This window comes from Mastomys coucha, unplaced genomic scaffold (genome assembly GCF_008632895.1).
Source record: "Mastomys coucha isolate ucsf_1 unplaced genomic scaffold, UCSF_Mcou_1 pScaffold20, whole genome shotgun sequence".
NCBI lineage: Eukaryota > Metazoa > Chordata > Mammalia > Rodentia > Muridae > Mastomys > Mastomys coucha.
The window spans coordinates 134,154,046-134,165,724 of record NW_022196903.1 but is presented as its reverse complement, the minus strand read 5'-3'; the positions used below and the strand labels follow the sequence as shown (position 1 = coordinate 134,165,724).

Here is an 11,679-nt window from a genome sequence, read left to right as displayed (position 1 = left end):
GAGGTTCTCTGTGTAGCCCTGGCTGTCCTGGAACTCACTCTATAGACCAGGCTGGCCTGGAACTCGGAAATCCACCTGCCTCTGCCTCCCAAGTGCTGGGATTAAAGGCGTGTACCATCACTGCTCGGCTATGAATCTGCCTTTTGTAGTACAACTTGAGAGTATATGGGAGGATAGAGGGCTAAGGTATTTTTCTTTTCTCTTCCCCTATTGGGGGGTGGCAGTGGGAGGATGCTTTATGTTTTCTTAAGAGAATTCTTCCTCCCTAAGTGTAGATCGCAGAATCTGAAAATATTTGTTTCTGCGGCTTGTGCCAAAGATTTGGTGAGAAGATGCCTCTGTGGCCAGGAGGATGCGTAGCAGCAGCTGTAACCAGCACAAGCTGCAGCTCCCTACCACATGGGAATTTGCATGTGTGGATGTGTGCTTAGGCTGAGAGCTTTGGTAAAACGTTTTGAAAAAGTGGAGGCCTTATCTAGAAGGTGGTATTAGCTAACTGTTGGGTTTCTGATCTAGACTCCTTTTGGCCCTCTGGTAAGAGAAACTAGTTGTTGGAGAAAGCTAAATTAAGAACAGCATATGAACCAGGCATGGTGGTGCTTGCTTTTTAATCCCAGCACTCAGGAGGCAGAGGTAGGTCTGCCTGGTCTACAAGCCAGCCTGTTATAAAGAGTGAGTTCCAGGATAGTGAAGGCCACACAAAGAAACCCTGCCTTGAAAACCCAATACAACCCAACCCAACCCAACCCAACCCAACCCAACCCAACCCAACCCAACCTAACCCAACCCAACCCAACCCAAATTAACCCAAACCAAAAGAAATAACATGAGATCTAGATGAATGGCCCAGTGCTGCTTGCTGGTCTTGTAGATGACCCATGTTCAGATCCCAGCACCATACTGGGTGGCTCTCAGGCAACCACTGTAACTGTGTTCAGGAAATCCAATGCCTTCTTCTGGTTTCTGCCATCCACCTCACTCAGTAGCACAACACACACACACACACACACACACACACACATTAAAATAATAAAATAAATGAGTAAAATAAAAGATAAGCATTTGAAAGCAGCTAGTTGGAAGAGGAAGACAAGAACAAAGCAGGCCCCGGAGAAGCCTGCGGTGTACCTGGAGAGCAGGCCTGTGCAAATGGCTAATACAGGGTCAATAGGGTCATGCTCCAGCGCTTCTGAGCACATGCTTGCCTCAGTTCACTGGCTCACTCCTCTCTGGAACAACTTTCCTTTCTTAATTAAATCATCTCTGTATCTGTTTTGAACCTTGAGTCCCTGGTCTGGTCTTTGCCATCTTAGAGGAGCCTGTGTCTCCGATCCATGCCGTACCATTTACCCTCCACTTTTTTACTTCTGCCCCTTGGAGACAGCTGTTCTACACACAGCCATCTCGCCAACTACTGTGCTCAGAGTGCTGCTGGAAAAAAATGACTTGGACACCTTTGGGAAACAGAGCGCTGTTTTCGAATTCCTCTTGGATTTGAAGCATTGTTTTGACACCTTGGAGAAGGTAGTTCTCTTCCTTCTATGAAATCGTTGATGGTAGCCTGGACGTCAATTCAACTGTTCTTCACTTGCCTCTAAAAAGAAGCTGCCAATCTTAAGTCCCAGAGCCTTCTGGGGGGCAATTTGAATTCAGCTTTGAGGGTAAACAGCTCCTTTGTTTCAGGAGGGAAAAAAACTCTTGACTGAGGCTTTTAGATATGCAAATGAAAGGCTTCAGTCAGAAGTTGTCTATTTTTTTTCTTTTATTACAGAGGAGGAAGGCCTAAAGGTGGAACCTCACCCGGAGCAGATGCTTCCCCAAGGAGTACAAAGCTGTACAGTTACAAACTGCAGAGCATCCTTTATGCTGTCTTAAGAGAATCCTTCCCCCTCTAAATGTAGACCCCGGAGTCTGGAAATTATTGTTTATTTCTCTGGAGATTGCCTCCCTCAGCCACAGCATCTGCCAAAGATTAGGAGGGAAGGTGCCTCTGCAGCAGGAAGGATGATGCACAGCACAGCTGTAACCAGAATCTTTAGGAGGCAAACTAGACCTCTGGCAGCACCACAGACTGGGTTCTGTGCTCCAGCCCGGGAGAGAAGCGGGGGTGTGACTAAGTCGGTAGTGTGCTTGCTTAGCATGCACAAAGATATGGGTTTGAGTCCTTGTATCACGTCAACCAGGCATGGTAGTACATTCCTAGAATCCCAGAACCTCAGGAGGTAGAGGCGGGAAGGCTAGAAGTTAAAGGTCATCCTCAGCTGCACAGTGACCTTAAAGCCAGCCTTGGGTGCAGCAGACTTTGGGGAGGTTGGGGGTGGGCAGAGAAATAATGGAAAACAATACAAAGAGACTTACTCAATGTTGGCCATATCAGGAAGAGGAACAGAAAAGAGGGTCCAGTGACCTCCCCTCCAGTGACCCCCTCAAAGCCCAGTGTGACCACATTATGTCAGTGACCCCACAAAACCCAGTATGGACACACTGTCCAATGACCCTCTGTGATGATTTGTATATGCTTGGCCCAGGGAGTGGCACTATTTGGAGGTGTGGCCCTGTTGGAGTAGGTTTGTCACTGTGGGCGTGGGCTTTAAGACCCTCATCCTAGCTGCCTGGAAGCCTGTCTTCTGCTAGCCACCTCCAGATGAGGATGCAGAACTCTCAGCTCCTCCTGCACCATGCCTGCCTGGATGCTGCCATGCTCCTGCCTTGATGATCATGGACTGAACCTCTGAACCTGTAAGCCAGCCCCAATTAAATGTTGTCCTTTATAAGACTTGCCTTGTTCACAGCAGTAAAAGTCTAAGCCATCCTCCAAAGCCAGTGTGAGCACACTGTCCAGTCACCCCCCAAGCCAGTGTGAGCACACTGACCCTCCAAAGCCAGTGTGACCACACTGACCCTCCAAAGCCAGTGTGATCACACTGTCCAGTCACCCCCAAGCCAGTGTGAGCACACTGTCCAGTGACCCCCCCCCAAGCCAGTGTGAGCACAGTGTCCAATGATCCTCCCCAATGCCCAGTGTGAACACACTATGTCAGTGACCCTCCAAAGCCCAGTGTGAGCACCCAGTGAACTCCCCCAAGCCCAGTGTGAGCATGCTATGTCAGAAACATACACAGATGCAATTGTGACATTCTTCAATGTTGGGACCATGAGCAGTAGCCACGTGGCTGCCATTTTCCAGTCCCTGTTTCCCTTGCTAGCTGGTCACTGGTGAGAACAGATCCTTTATTGTAATCTTATTTACTAATATTCCCTCTCAGGCCACACATTATACAGCATGCAGTATTTACACTTATCTATATACATCATGTAGGTTACAGAATGGCGACTAAGGGTTACAGACGCACCATGGTGGAGGCAGAATGAGAGATGAGGAAAGCAGAGGCAGCGTTTAGATGTTAACAGTCAGCAGGAGTGGAGCCGCACAGTCACAGGCTCGAGTGAGGGTCCAACCAGTCTAGACAGACGGACGGCAATTTAAGAATGCTGTGTCAGCAGTGGGGACCAAGCTAAAGCTCTCTGCTATGTGACCTCTTGATGTACCCACTGGGTGGCCTGGGCCAGCTCAATAGGCGCTGTCACTGTTGAGAGGTTAGATGCCCCCTCTGCTTCTCGGAGTGTTACTGGTTCACAACTGAGTCTGAAGGAGATTCCCTGAGATTCTTCGGTTCTAGTGTCCTAAATCAAAAATATGGACCAAGAACACATAGGCAGTGATGGGAACGGAGGTGGTTACTCGGCGTGAGAAAAGGATGCCTGGGATAGAGAGTGGGCTAAGGCCCGAGGCTAAGAAGTCAGTCGCAGGACCCTTTTCTGGAAGAGCTCATGGGCTCTTTCTCACAAGTGCTGTTTTGTTACACAGTACTGTGGGGAGGGGTTTCCTATGTCTCTGCCAACTGGTTTCTTAATTTTTTTTTACTCTTCTTTAAACATTTTAAAGATTAATTCTTTGAGAATTTTATACGTATTTTTGACTACATTTGCTCCCCTAACTCTCTATTCCCCCTGCTTCATGTCCTTGTTTTTAAAATTTAGAAATCTGTTTACTCTAATTTGTGCTGTCCACAATCTCTGGGTGTGGGGTCATCCACTGAGGTGCGCCTGACCTACCAAAAGCCACGTCCTTAAAGGAAACTGATTCTCCCTCCTCAGAAGCCATCAGCTGTCCACAGCTCCGCATTTAGCTGTGAGGGCTGGGGACTCCCTTCTCAGTCAACTCTGGAATATTCACGGACTTCATTCTGTGCAGACAGCCCCACGTGCTGAGCGTCCGTGAGTGTGGCAGCTTGTCACGTCCCGAAAAATTAAGAAAGCAGTTGGCAGAGAAACAGGAAACCCCTCCCTACAGGACTGTGTTAACAAAACAGCACTTGTGGGAAAGAGCCCATGAGCTCTTCTAGAAGAGGATCCTGCGACTTCTCAGCCTTGGACCTGTCCCTTCTCCAGCCCACTCTCAGTCCCAGTCTCTCATTCCCTCTTCCATGATGGTCCCCAAGCCTTGTGGAGAGGGCAATGATACAGATCTTCTGTTTGAGGCTGAGCTCTCCGCAGTCATAGGCTTTGTCCATATGTCCTGGCCCTGGCTTTTCTGATGTGGTATCCATACACCTATCTTCTCAGATGCTTCCAACCTATGTTGTTTAAGGCTTACTCTTCTGCTTTTAGGGATAAGTTATCAGTCATTGCCTCCTGGATGGTGTTGGGCAGACGTGCTCAAGCCCCGTGAGGTGAAGTCTCATCCAGTCTCTGCAATAGTGTTCAAATGAAGTCAAAGAGCAAGACGCAGCCTAGATGACACTGTTTTACACTGTATGGAGTAACTAAGAGCAACGTGCCATCAGACCCTGACACCCATCTTTCAGGTACTGACATGGGATTGGTTTAAATAGAAGAGGTGTGCATAATTAAGCAGTCCCGATCAAGGGCTGGTCCCACCCATCATTGGCCCATCGTTGTTTTGGCTCTGGTTCTATCTGGTCACCTGTTGCTACAGATTTTAAGCTGTTAATCTCTGGCATCACCTTAGGAGATCAGTCTGTTCTTACCAGATGATCCCTTCTGGTCCAGGGAACAACCGAACCTCAGTGAAAATTGTCCTCATCTTGAGAGGGTGGTTTTGTTCTGCCTAGAACCTGAAGTAAATGCAAGTATAGATGATAACTCACCTCTGTGTCTTCAACCTTGAAGAAGAATGAGGTAGTTCAAGTGGGCTAGGCTAGGTTGAATTAGAGTCAGACAGAAATTTGAGCCAAAGTACAGATGGTAAACACAGAATGAAAGCAAGAGATTCCAGGTTACATTCTATTATTTGGTTACCTTGCAGGACCAAGTGAGGACTCTATGCTTTTTCTATTTTGTTGCCAAGGCATCTTCTCTTTTTACTGTTTCAGGAACTAAGAGATGAGTCAGTAGGTAGTGTGACATCTTGTCACGTCCAGAGGATGGGTGGCTCTGGCCCTCCCAGACACCTGGCTTTGCAGTCTTTCCATTCCCTCTTCTGTGAGGGTCCCCAAGCCTTGCGGGGAGGCACTTCCTGCTCTTGCATTTCTGTTCTCAGTTCAGGTGATGCTGAACTGTTGCTCCCGTTCCTGTGGAGTGTGATGCCTCCGGCCTCCTCAGTGTAACCACTTCAAAGGGACAAATCAAGCCAGAAGCCAGAAACCCAAAGGTGGGCTGAGATTATTTTAAGGATTGTTTTGCAGAAGCAACACATAAATTTTGTCATATGCCAAATAACCGAGACTTTGGGAAAATGTGGAATCATCAAATTTCAGTGGTGTTAATTTCATAAGCCAGAGCAAGATTTACCTGCAAAGGGTTGAACTGCTGTGGATCTTATAATAACAGCTGCCAGATGCTGGTTCTGGGTCAGAGAAACAAAAATTCTGAGAGGCAGATTTTTAGGTTCCTATTCTCTCCATGTCAGGCAATAGTTTTATTTGGATTACTGGGTACTGATCTTTCTCTATGGTAACAGGATTGGGCAAGCCTTGGTTTCCTGGAGAAATTACAGGAACCAGGCAAAACGCCTAAATTTGAATTCGTGCCTTTAGAGTTAACCCAAAACTCCTGAGACTGAATCTGAGAAATAAAAAACACTGTGTCTTGCATTACTTTCTTACTGCTGTGAAGAGACACCATGATCAAAGCAATTTATGAACGAAAGCATTTAAGGGGGCACAGTTTCAGAAGGTTAGAGTCCATGACCTAACATGGTGGGGAACATGGCCTCAGGCAGGCACGATGCTGGAGCAGGAGCTGAGAGCTTACATCTGATCTACAATCAGGAGGCAGGGAGAGCTAGCTGAGAATGTCAGAGGCTTTGAAACCTCAAAGGCCACCCCCAGTGACACACCTTCCTCAACAAGGCCACACCTTCTAATCCTTCCAAAACAGTTCTATATGGGCTTGGAGTCAAGCATTCTAATGGATGAGCCTTTGAGGGCCATTTTCATTCAAACCACCACAGGGTGTGTTATGTACTTTTCTTGTTGCTATGACCAAATATCTGATAGAAGCAATGTAAGGAAGGAATGACTCATTTTGGTTTGCAGTTCCATGTGCAGTCTGCCATGTTGGGGGGAAGGCTTCGTAGCAGAAGGGTGGGGTAGATGGTCACATTTTGTGCATAGTCAGGAAGCAGAGAGAAAGAGAGAGAGAGAGAGAGAGAGAGAGAGAGAGAGAGAGAGAGAGAGAGAGAGAGAGAGAGAGAGAGAGATGAACTCAGGTGCTCGGCTCACTCTCTCCTCTTTACCCAGTTCCAAACTCCAGCTCATAGGGTGGAGCCATTCAAGGTGGATCTTCCCACCACAGTTCACCCAGTCCAGAAATCCCCTCAGGGGCATGCTTAGAGGTTTGTTTCCTAGGTAATTCTAGAGCCTGCTAAGTGGCAGTCAGTGCTAACTTTCATTTATTGAATGGATGTCAGCCAGAAAATGAGCAGGTCTTGGTTGAGTTCTTATAATTACAGTAATGAGGTTAGATGGGGAGGAGGGAGGGAGAGGGAGGAATAAGACTAAGAGTGAAGAATGTGTTTGTAATGAAAATTTGGGAAGGAAATACTAGATTGGCTACATTGTTCTTACAAAGACTAAAGCTAGGTGTTGGTTTGTGACAATGCAAGACAAAGACAGACAACAGGGCTTAGGAAGTGCCTGCTGTTTCTGGGTTAGCTGGGCTGAATAGTCTTGTTTATGTGTAAGCAGAGCATAGCTGCCTGGTGGCCAACTGTGACTGGATTTAAGTCAAGGTGTCAAGCTACATCAAACAGTCTTTTGTTGTTCTGGCCTGAGCTTTTGGTTCATCACTTACCTCCTGTAGCCTCTGTCCTCCTGTCCTTGTCTTTAAATTTAGGACTTCTCAGAAAATTTCCACTCTCAAATACCTCACAATGTACCTTAAATTTCAACACAGGAACACTGTGGGAGAACATTCAAGGCCACATGGAAAGCATAGATTCCATCTTCTTAAGTTTTAGTGTTGGAGCACACAAGTTAAACAGAAAAGAGATAGGTCAGCAAGATGAAAAATAGATTTTTATTCCCATATGCATGTAGGTCTTCACAGAAAAATGTGACTGAGGAAGTAGTGAGAATGTGGTGTTTCTACCACATCAGACGTAGGGATACCATGGTGCCTACTGAGCAGATGATTTCTTAGGAGACAGCTCAGTGAAGGGCTCTATGGGAAGAAGAATGACCTTTTAGAAAAATGTTCTTCTTAGAAAGAACAGAAGGTGTTCTACTTTCATTTTTGTTGTGGTAACAAATAATTTGATTGTGAGCAACTTTAGGTGGAGAAACGGTTGGGTTACTTGGCTTGTAATTCCAGGATTCTGTCCATCAGTGAGCAAAGGTCAAAGCAGAAACTCAAGGCAAGGCCTTGAAGATATGCCTGCTATGTGACCAAGGAACTCACTTCACAGTCAAAGAAATTCCACAGGAACCATGGAAGGTAATGCTTGCTAGCTCGACATATGTCCATCTTGTACTCACTTAGGTTTTTGTATACAGTTCAGGACCAACTGCCAGAGGATGGTACTGTTCACAGAAGGCTGGGTCTTCTGCATCAGTTAACAGCCAAGATAGTCTGCTTCAGATTGCTCTGTGATATGCTCACAGAGCAATCTCATCTAGACAGCTCCTCCATTTACTTATCTTTCCAGGTGATTCTCGGTTTCAAAAAGTTGAAAGGTTAAAGCTAAGCAGGACAGGTGTGGTGCCAAGTTCTTGCTCTTTAAGACAGACTTGAGACACTCTTTCGAAAAGAAAGAATTTGACAGAATTTAATTCTTTTGAATGATTTGGTTCAGGCAATAAGGATGTCAAGGAAAAACACAATTGTCACTTTCAAGAGACAAGAAGTATATTTTTGAGGTACATATAAATGACCACACACTTAGGTTAGTCTAAATACTACGATCCAATGTGATACTCATTTCCTGAGAAAGTCATGGGTCAGGATAGTTTTCAAACACATTGGAGGAAATAACGATGTCACAGTTTAGTGAGGGTATGTGGGCTCCGATGCTGCTGGAGAGCATTCTTAGCCTTTGGGTTGGTAGAATCAAAGATTTGTTAAGTTAACCCACCCCTAAAGAGTTAATGAGATAGACACAGTCTATTAGGCCTGATACAGAGGTGGGCAATGGATTAAGGGGGTTAAAAGGAGCAGTTGGTTCTGTGCTTAGACCATTCTAGCTCTCCACAGTCAACAAGTTCTCATGATAAGTGGGGCTCCCCAACCACAGAGACCGTAGTTTATAAAAATCAACTCAAAATGATTTTCATGGCACATTTTCAGGTTTTGCTGTTCTATTATCAGCAGAGGCCTGAGCTGGAGAGGCCTGGCCTCTGGATGCCACAGATCATGCTTAGACACTCAATTCTCAACAGTAGAGAAATGAGTGTGTGTGTGTGTGGGTAAACCAAGAGAGGAATTTATTTCAGTATGACCCAAACTAGAAGACAATGGTCCATGGACTTCCTAAGAACAGCCTTCAATGGTTAAGAGTGTGGTTCAGTGGTGGAGCACTTGCCTAGAATCCAGCAGTGTGGAGATAGAGGTGTGACCCAGCGGTGGTAGAATGCTTGCCTATCCTGGAGAGGGGAGAGTTTGGGTTAAATATCTAGTACCCCATAAGCAAACAAAAACCTTTTTCTTCATGGTAATTTCCCAGGATTGCATATGAAAGGGACAAGGCTATGTTGAGAAATGTGTGCTGCTAGGCACTCTAATCTAGCTGTGTTTCAGGGTGATTGCTTCTCAGGTTTGATCAGGTACATCCTGCTGGACCCCTGGGGGTTGTCAGTACTCAGGGCCTGGTGTATGTTGCCTTCAAAGCTCACTGTTCTGGAATTTGAGGTGGGTAGAGAGGAGGGATGACTCAAAAACAAAGACCAGGTCAGAGAGACAAATGGAGTTACCCCAACACTGTGCCCTCTCTTAGAGCAAAGGCCAATCTTGTGATACTCTTTAACATGTTCATAGTTATCTTCACATCTCTGTTCCAAACATAAACCAAGGTGCCAAGGAGATGGCCCAGTTGGTAAGATGTTTGCCATGCAAGGATGAGAATCTGAGTGTAGGTCCCCAGCATTCAGCATCGGTATGACAGTGTGCCCTTGGAATCCCAGCACTGGGAGGTGGAGACAAGAGGGTTCTAAGGCTTGCTAGCTAGCCTCAGGTTAAATCCACAAGGCCCAGGTTCAGTGAGAGACATGGTCTCAAAAAACAAAACAGAAAGTGACAGAGAAGACACTCAATGTCAACCTCTGGCTTCCCCATGTTCTTACACACTCGTGTAGCATGTAGTTTCTACTCTGCTGCTTTAAGCTCCAGGTGGACTGAGCTACCAGCCACTGCCCTGGTTCCCTCGGATCCATGGATAAAAGGCATACACATATATTATTTTATTTTTAATATGGATTTAACATATTAAATGCTCAATGGCTGGGATCTTCTAGGCCTCCATTGGCTAGCATGCCCTTCTCTTCACTCCCAGCTGAACACCTCTAACTCTGCCCTCAGCTCAGTTGTGTTTCTAATCTCCTGTCTGCTACCCTAGGCCCAGTCAGGAATTGGCCATTGCCTCTCCACCTGAGATCTCACATGGCTAGTGGCTCTTTCCATCTACAGCATGGCCAACTCCCTTTCTTCCTCCTGTGTTTGCCTGTTCATTGGAACCTAGAAGTCCCACCTCGTCCGCCCAACCATTGGATGCTAGCATCTTTGTAGACTGATCAAGAACCAACTGGGGAACAGGACCTTCAGTGTTCACACATAGATTCCCCATCAGATCATCAGAACCACCCCTATACACTAATGCCCACACATCCACATGTATACATTTGCATGAACATATACATACACATACTGGTTTGTATATTGGGGACAGGAATCTTTTGTGGTTAGAAAAGAAATTATAGCAGTCTCAATAGGGGACAAGTGTGCCGAAGAGAGACTTCTCATGAACAAATTGTCTCTAAGTTGACCAATATATGGTGAGTGTCTTAGTTAGGGTTTTACTGCTGTGAACAGACACTGTGACCAAGGCAACTCTTTTTTTTCCCCCCGTAGAGACTGTCATAAATTGCCAATGCTGACTATATTGCAAGTCGTCACGTCGGGGTATTGGGAAAAGTTTTCAATTAGCATTAATCGCGCCTCGGATAAACCTCATTGGCTACGATACTGCCACTGCGCAAAGCTCCAAGGCAACTCTTATAAGAACAACATATGCTGTTGTTCAGTCCATTATTGTCAAGGCAGGAAAATGGCAGCATTCAGGCAGACCTGCTGCAGGCAGAGCTCAGAGTTCTACATCTTCATCTGAAGGCTGCTAGTGGAAGACTGACTTCTAGGCACCTAGCAGGGGGGTCTTAAGTCCACACTCATAGTGACATACTCCACCAAGGCCACATCTCCTAGTAGTGCCACTCCCTGAGCCAAGCATATACAAACCATCACAGTGAGTATTTAATTTCTGAAAGGGACACTGATGCTAGTATTGTTAAGTTGAGGTCAGACCCCTTTGGCTTAGGTGCTTGCTCTCATCAATAAAAAATAAAATAAAACTATATGATACATGGCCACAGAAGGTCAACAAGCAAAAGTTTTATTAGGTAGTAGAAGTATTTAAGAAAGCAATAGCATAAAGCACAGGGAGCAGCACTGGAGACCTGGCCAGTAAAGACAGTAGTGGGGGGAGTTGGAGTGTTCCTTTTCATGGGGTCAGGGGTGTAGATGTGAGGAGCGGTTTAGTGGAGACCATCAGACTAGCTCTTCTTTTATCGTAATGAAGTTGTATAACAAATTATGGAACTGTACCTCAGGCACGTTTGTGCTGTTGACTCCAGGCTCAGAATGTACACACAGCAGCGCACGTTCCTTTAACTTTCCTAGATTTACCCTTGCCATTGAGTGCTTCCAGTAGATGGTCCTATGTGGGTCACCTGGTGGGAGTCTTAGAGAGCTGCCCATGCTCTGGGCCTTTGAAGAGTTAAAAAACAAAACTCAGGGGAGCACAGGGAGGGCTGAGGTCATTTCCTTTCTGATTAGAGGAGAGTTGGCCATTTTCCCTGCTCTCGGGCTTTCACACTAGAAACTCTGACTGGTATTTACAAACATGACCTTTTTGTTGTTGTTGTTTTTGTTTTGTATTGGATGCCTCAA

The 11,679-nt window shown here is 46.0% G+C and overlaps 1 non-coding gene across 1 annotated transcript; it reads right to left on the bottom strand.

Moving 5' to 3' along the window:
• Nucleotides 1-10,575: 10,575 nt before the first annotated feature.
• LOC116100046 lies at nt 10,576-10,716 on the bottom strand. The gene has a single exon (XR_004122416.1). It is a non-coding gene; the product is annotated as a U4 spliceosomal RNA (small nuclear RNA).
• Nucleotides 10,717-11,679: the final 963 nt, after the last annotated feature.